The sequence below is a fragment of the Asparagus officinalis genome, chromosome 9 (assembly GCF_001876935.1).
Source record: "Asparagus officinalis chromosome 9, Aspof.V1, whole genome shotgun sequence".
Classification (NCBI taxonomy): Eukaryota; Viridiplantae; Streptophyta; class Magnoliopsida; order Asparagales; family Asparagaceae; genus Asparagus; species Asparagus officinalis.
Window position 1 is genome coordinate 51,805,051 of NC_033802.1, and position 8,199 is coordinate 51,813,249.

An 8,199-nucleotide genomic window follows, 5' to 3' on the forward strand; every position below is an offset into this window, starting at 1 on the left:
ATAAAAACTTTAATATCACTACGATGTATCTCAATTACCTTTTTAGTTTGGACAATATAAATTGTATATAAATATGTAATATCTTATTTTGTATATTCAGCTTGCATATGCCTACAAACTTGATGTGAAATGAAAATTTTAGTAACGCAAGAATACATCTTGTTTTTATTTTCTAATAAGCCAAATTGCATCTATAATATATTAATTTGTATGTTTATTCAACTCGCAAATGCCTAAAAACATTAACAGGAGGTTATTCAAAGCCAACCCCATTCTAGACCAATCCACCGAGGGAGAGCCATCGAGTTCAGGAGATATGTCAGGTATTTTTTTTAGTTTAACTTACCTATTTTTTATTCATGATATATGCACAATGATAATTTATTTCTTTTATTTTTTTAGGTGAGGGCGAGGAAGAGCCGACTCACGTACCATTATATGCAGATCCTCTAGTGCTACTTCAAGCATATATTCCCAAGATTGAGCGTGGGCCTTTGCCAGCATGTGCAGAGGGGTACAGACTCAGGCAGACAGAAAAATACATGCTTGCCAAAAAACGATTGGATGAATGGGGGCTACAGATTGATGAGATATTATCTGATGCAAAAAATAAAACCAGACAAAGATTTGGTGAGTTTTATCAAATTTTTTGAGTATATGATAATAATAAATTAAATTCTAAGATCTTAAGATTGATTAAATAAAAGTGTTGTTATATTTATTATTTTTTCTTTGTTGTAGGAGAAAAACTTTTCCAAAAAAGGACTTCAGGGAAGTGACTTTAAGTTACCAACAGATGGTTTTTGTGTAATTGTAAGATGGGGACATAATGGGATTCCAATCGAGCAATAGTCTAATAACTTTAGCTCATATCTTGGATGCTTGATACAGAGGAGTGATAATGTGAATCCTTATTACGAGGCTGAGGAGCATCCCTTTCATGCCCTGGAGAGTATATATCGAGATTGTTGGGTAAATTTCTCTATTTAGATCAATTATTTTACAATTCTGTCAAATGGCCATGCTTAACTATATGTTAATATTTACAGATATTTTAACATTGAAGACAATCCCATAGGGTAGGAATTTTTATTTGGATACATGGGAAAGTTCAAGCATTCTCTTCGGGAGTGGAGACATGAGATAAAGAATAAATGCTTTGAAAGTTTCAGTCACAACTGGGAGAGGATATACAAGCGAGATAAGAGGGTTGAGCCTGAGCATTTAGCTACACTTATATTATTGTGGGGCCAAGAGGAGTACCAGGTAAATATGTATAGTAGTTAATTAGATTCAAGTTATTTATCTGAAACTAGTGATATATTTTATTGCATATTATCGTTTGTACTAAAATTCTCTTTGTTCATGTTGAAGAAAAAGTGTCTGAGAAATAAACTAAATCGATGGAAGAAAGATTATGATCATCATACAAGGACTACTTCATTTGTCCAGATTGAGGATCAATTTTGTAGGACAACGGTATAAAGTCTTTTAATCTTCTATATATATTATTTCCGCTTCCTAGAATATTTGATAAATAAAACTAATAAATAAAATTTTAAATCTCAGAACGCTCCATTTATCCCACTTCTAGAACTGCACAGGAGGACGATGGTTCACTTTAGGAAGGGGTACGATGAGGATGAGGCTAAGAAACAAAAGCTAGAATTGGCCAAGAAAATGCAAGTTAACTAATTCAACATTAATTATTACTTGAAATTATTGAATTATCTTAGCTCTTATTAGCCTATTCTTTTGTTGGGAATTTACTGTTTGCACTCTTCTTCTCATTTCAGACTATCCCAAAAAATAATAATAATAAATAAATACTGGAAAAAAATGCAGCAAGCGTCTAGTTACAGAGTATAATAACTTCATAGACAACATTAGGTGGAGAGTAAATTGCATATAAACCCTTCTTCACTTGTAGTACTTTTATGTTGCACAAAACACCCTTCAACCATTTATTAGCACTTAGCCCCCTCAATTGTGGGTTTCTTCATGTCTTAGTATTTGGACAAAAGCTACTTATACCTTCTGTTATTTTTCAATATTATCCCACTGTGAAACTTCATCTTTTATTTTACTTATTCAGGTAAATATATCTTTTATTTTTGAAATGCCAATTCTTAAATTTATTTTTTGTCTTTTAGGAAGCTCTAGAAAACACATATACTGAGGTTGTTGCACAGAGCAAGGAGCCCCTGACTAGAGAGCAGAATTATAATATGAGTCATTTAGTTTGTAGACTTTCCAAAAAGGAAAGGACCGGATGGATGGGAGTTGGAACTCAGAGGGTGTCTACACCATTCCAGCCTCCGCCGATTTCAACACTATCGACTATGCCCTCGGGGCCCTCTTACATGCCACAGGAGGATTGCACTCAGGAGGCGATGCAGCTTATTTCCTCTGTGTTGAATACTTTAAATGGTCAGATTACCTAGGAGATGTGGGAGGATATTCAAGAGGAGCTTATGCGAGTGATCCACCCTACTGCTACTTTTGCGATGGTTTCTAGGTAAATAATGAAATCGTATAGAAGGCGGGTTCCTACTCGGGTGCAAACCCAGATTATGAACTTTTTGGCCTCTCAAAAGGCCTTTACTGGTAGTGGAGAGAGTAGCAGATAAGTATACTTATTATATATGTAAAACATGATTACACACAATATTATGTGATTCTAAATTTAAATTATTTTGTTGTTAGAGTGGAGATGATGCTATTGGGAGCACGAGTCGTAGGGATGGAGTCGCCAGTGGCAACACGGACGATGACATGGATATGGCGGATGACCTATCTTAGTTAGTTATATCCTAAACTCGTGTTTGTATATTGGACATCTTTATATTGGAGATTATGATATGCTTGTATGGTTTGTTGTGGAAATTTTTGTGGATTTATAACTTATCGTGAAAATTGAATGGATGCGAGATGTTTGTGAAATTTGCATTGTACATATTTTGAATGTTTGTAAAAATTGAATGGATGCGAGATATTTGTGAAATTTGGATTGTACATATTTCAAATGTTTATGAATGTGAAAATTAAATGGATGTGAGATGTTTGTATTATTTGGATTGTACATATTTCGAGATATTTTAGAATGTATAAGAAACATATTTGTTTGTACAGGGAACTGATTGTAATCAACAATAAATTTTTTAGCTGACAATAAACATCGCTGACGGGAGGCCCGTCAGCGATGTACAAGGTTGACGGTCAAGCCGTCAGCGATGTATAAGACCGTCAACGAAGAACTTCACTGACGGGCCTCCAGTCAGAGATGATTATACATCGCTGAAGGTTTGTCGTTAGTGATAACATCACTGACGGCTTTCCGTCAGCGATGTTGGGTTCATCGCTGACGATTTTTCGTCAACAATGAACATCGCTGATGGTGTTCCCATTAGCGATGTTTATCACATCACTGACGGGAAAGCCGTCAGTGATGTTTCATTATCGCTGACTGCTTACGCCGTCAACAAAATGCCGTCAGTAATATATATTACTGACAGCTCCCCATCAGGGATAATTCTTCCCTGACGGGACTATCGCTGACGGCCTGTCCTTGACGGCTAACCGTCAAGGATATATATCGCCGGCGGGGATTTAGGCATTCTTGACGGGAAAGCCCGTCAAGGATGTCTATTTTTCCACTAGTGTTATCAATATATTTCTAAAACAACTTTTAACTTAAAGGTTTAATCAATGAGTTTGCCACATTATCAGCAAAAGCAACTTTAAGAATGTTTATGTTTCCTCTCTTACAAATTTCTCTTACCAAGTTATACTTTCATTTGATGTGTTTCGATTTATGATGAGCCCTAGGCACTCTAGCTTGGGAAACATGCTATATTATCAAAATATAAAGTAATAGAATATTCGGTACTTGAAAAAACACCTAACTCTTACACGAAATTTTTAATCCAAACTACTTCTTTTGCTACTTTATAAGCTGCAATATACTCTTCTTTAGTTGTAGAGTTAGCTATAGTTTTTTTACTTGTAACCACTTCAACTAATAGCTTCATTATTAAGATAAAACCTGATATAAATTTTCTATCATAAGGATCCCACTTGAAATTATAATCAATGTATCCTTCAACTTTTAAAGGATCACCACCAAACAACTAACTACTTTTTTTTGCTGCTTCTCAATTGCAGTTATCTTTTTTTTAGTCAAGATATTTAAAAATATATTTTACTCCATGAGTGGATTAATATCTACTAACTTCACTTACTTCTTGAGCAATATCTGGCCTAGTACACAATATTGCATATATAAGATATCTATAGTAGAAGCATATATGCATTGTTTTATTCTTTATAATACCTTATCTTATATATGTAAAACCCTGAAAATTTGAATATAATGTGATAAATAATTATAAATATATTATATGATGAAAATAATATATCTTTGATGTTTGGGTATGATAAGAATTGATTTGAGGACAATTCAATGTATATTTGTGAATATATGAGTTCAAATTCACAAAACATGCACAAAGGCAAAGAGTGAGAATCTAAGAATTTTGACCAGTTAATAGTTTCTATGTTTTTCACACTGATTCATTAGGAATCTGGAAAAGTGTATAATAACAAAGTTGTAGGTATATTCAAGAGCTTTCCAACAAATCTTAGATCACCTTATTCCAAGGTCGTATGAGAAAGTTATAGCCAAAATTTTTGTGCATGATTGAAGGTTTACATATGATTTCTTGTGCAAATAATCATGCTTGTTATGTTCTGCTGAAAATCTGCTGCACATATACTATTGAGCTAGAAATTTGAAATAACAAATGAAATCCAAATTGAACCAAACTAATGCCAATTGAAAGATATGTGAATCTAGTTTTCAAAACAGAAAACCATACCTAAAGATAGTTTTCCTAGAGAAAGATATACTCATTTTACTGATGATATATCCTGCAGAAAATCTGCTGCACATATAAAATGTTTGACTGGAAATTTGAAATATCATATGAACTCCAAACTGAGCCAAATTAGTGTCAAATGATATCTATGTGAGTCTAGTTTCCAAAACGAAAAACTATTCTTAAAAAGAGTTTGTCCAGAGAAAGATATTCTCATTTTACTAATGCTATGTTCTGCAGAAAACTGCAGATGTGCTGATTTGAGTCGACTCATCGGAGTTTTTCCTATTTCGTTTGTATTTCTGCTTGATCAACTACTATGCTTATACTTTCATACAGTGTTCATATATGATCGAGGGTTCTATTGAACTTTTGTTGAACATGAGTAGTTGCCTTGTTTATCGAGTATTAAATTGTAGTATTCATGTTTTCATCTACACATATGAGATGACTTTTCTGACACAAGCTTAGATCTGTACCGTGAGGCATGCACAAGAGTAGAATATGTATACCTTTACTTCTAGTATTCCATGGTTTATATATACAGTCCTCGTGTTGGACTATAATCCATTGAAGTCCTCGTGTTGGACTATAATCCATTGAAGTCCTCGTGTTGGACTATAATCCATTGAAGTCCTCGTGTTGGACTATAATCCACTAAAGTCCTCGTGTTGGACTATAATCCATTTCAGTCATCGTGTTGGACATTTACATATTTGACCACGTCTTGGACATTTGTTAAGCTATGAGTATGACACTTATCTAAATCAGGACATGACATGATTACATGAGATTTGGACATGATAGCTACCTAGGCTGTACATGACACTTATGTAATTTTGACCTTTGACACTTATTTGGTTATGACATGACACAGTATTTAAGTTTTGAGATGGGTTGTATTTCTCTTTATTATTGTTCCTGTATTAGATTTTGGGTTTGGTGTTTAGGGATTTACAATTTGAGATACAAGGTATATACATGAGGGTTTCCTTGTTTGGATTATTTCGCTCGACGTACCTATGCTCGTGTTGTAAATCTCTAAATACTAAAATCCTCTTTCGTTAGGATCTATGATTTTAGAATATTATGTATTCACTATATTTTCTGTATACAACGAGCCCTTTCCCTTGGGGTTGGTTTTGATGTTACTCGCTAGCGCTTTAATGCTCGTTGTCCCTCCCCCTTTCTGGTAACGAGCCAGGAGCCCGGAGAGTCGCAGGTTGATGACGATGCATTTTAGCTTCAGCTGTCTAGTTAGCCCGGAGAGTCGCAGGTTGATGACGATGCATTTTAGCTTCAGCTGTCTAGTTAGTTATATGTTTTATTTGGGGCTCCACTTTAGATTTTCTTTTGTGTAGACATTTGAGAGTCTTGTTCTAGAAGTTGTAAAGGCTGTGTGCCTTATTTCCTCTTATCAGACATTTATATTTGAGACTTAATGAGTATTCCAGTTATCTATTCAGACATTGGCTATGTATTTCTGTATGTTGGATGATGAGATATTTATATGATTTTATTTCATCAGTATTTCTTGTGTTATCTTTCACTTGCTTTTGTACCTACACCTGTTGTTGATTCTACTAGATAGATGTTAATTGTGATGGTGAAACATGTTATTGCACGGTGTGGTGCATGGCAGGTTTGACATTCTTGGTTTCACCTTGGACTGCAGCCTTGTGTGAACCCAGGGGCGTCACAGTTTGTATCGGAGCTCTAGTTCTAGTATCCTTAGGATCATTCTGTGTCGAGTCATGGAGCTAGGTTAGAGTTTCTTAGGATTCATGTGTAGAGTCCGATAAGAATTTCCTAGTATGAGTGAGGACGATGTATGCGTATATCTAAAAATTTGAGAATTTTTTTTATGACAACTATTTTTTGTTGATTGAAGGTATTTGCGTGAATACTATGTGTTATGAATTCATATTGTGATACGTTATATATATATATGTATGTATATATATATATATACTGTGATAATTAAGCTTTCCTTTTTGATATTATAAATATCAAAACGAGAATGTGGTCGAGGTAAAACTCGTACCTGGAGAACTGGGCATGCAGACCCGAGCCGTAGCAGGCTCCACAGTATTTGATCGACATCATAGCACTGTTAGCAGCAAGATCTTACAATACTCGAGGAGCAAGAGGTGTATCCGTTTTCGTCAGCAATACGACTTTCAGGAGTTCATCACCGGTTGTACCCGTCATGAAAATAAAGAGGCAATATCAATGAGGGCACCATCACCACAATCAGCTGTTTATAGAGCCATAGAACAGGAAGTTTAGCTCTAAAAGAATAAGAAAGATATCAGATAATAAGAGCACCAAAGTTTCAAGTCACACCAATTTCATTTGCAACCTATAGGGGAATGAGTATGTGGAAATTTCTTGAACGTCAACTTAGTACCAAGCAGAAGTTAGATGTATTCAGCATTGAGGACATCGCTGGAGGATAGCAACGACATCAAGATTTTTGACGGGGCAGCAATTAACCCCTATTTGGGAGAATTTTAGTCACTACTTCAACAAGCAGTTAGAGCTAGTCTAAGTAAAGCAGGAGATATACCCATAGTGAAGGAAGAAATCAAAACCAGAATAGTAACAATGACAATGGCAAGAGAACTATTACGGAATCTAGAGAATCCTAGCAGCGGGAGAATGATTTTAACCCAGTAACAAGGACAATATAAGAAAGGAGCTCAATATGATTCGAGAGCGCCGAAGTAGCGCAGAGTCCGGAGTACATGTTACAATCAAAACAATATTGAACAAAGAACGAAAGACTTGTCGCAGTACACCAGCAGGAAGTCAGCATGATAAAGGTCACAGTCGATAGTCTCAGAGTCATAATTTTGGCCAGAGCGGAAAAATAGAGACACTACTTGTTAATCCGAGGATTTAGGGACTAGCAGGCCAGATTTACATTTATCCAGGAGATTCCTAAAGGACAGATGGTCCCATATATGTTACACCACCAGCATATATGGGTACGAGCGGAGCTTTCTTCGTGATTTCCTTTTCAGCTCGGATCTAGTTGAGTTAGGAAATTTGCTTATCTCTTATCTTTCATACCTTCGTTGATAGGTTTCAGCTTGTAGCACATTCCTTAGATATTCTGTTGTCAGTCTCTACTCCTCTAGAGGGGGCGTCCCTTCCATCTGCAGGAGATGTGTCATCAAACTTGATGAGTTTGAGTTAGTCATCGAGTCGATCGTGTTGTTGATGTCAAATTTCTACATCATTCTTAGTACGTATTGGCTATCTTCCTACCATATTAGTATTGACTGCTTTGCGGAGATGGTCAAATTTGTGAGCGTCC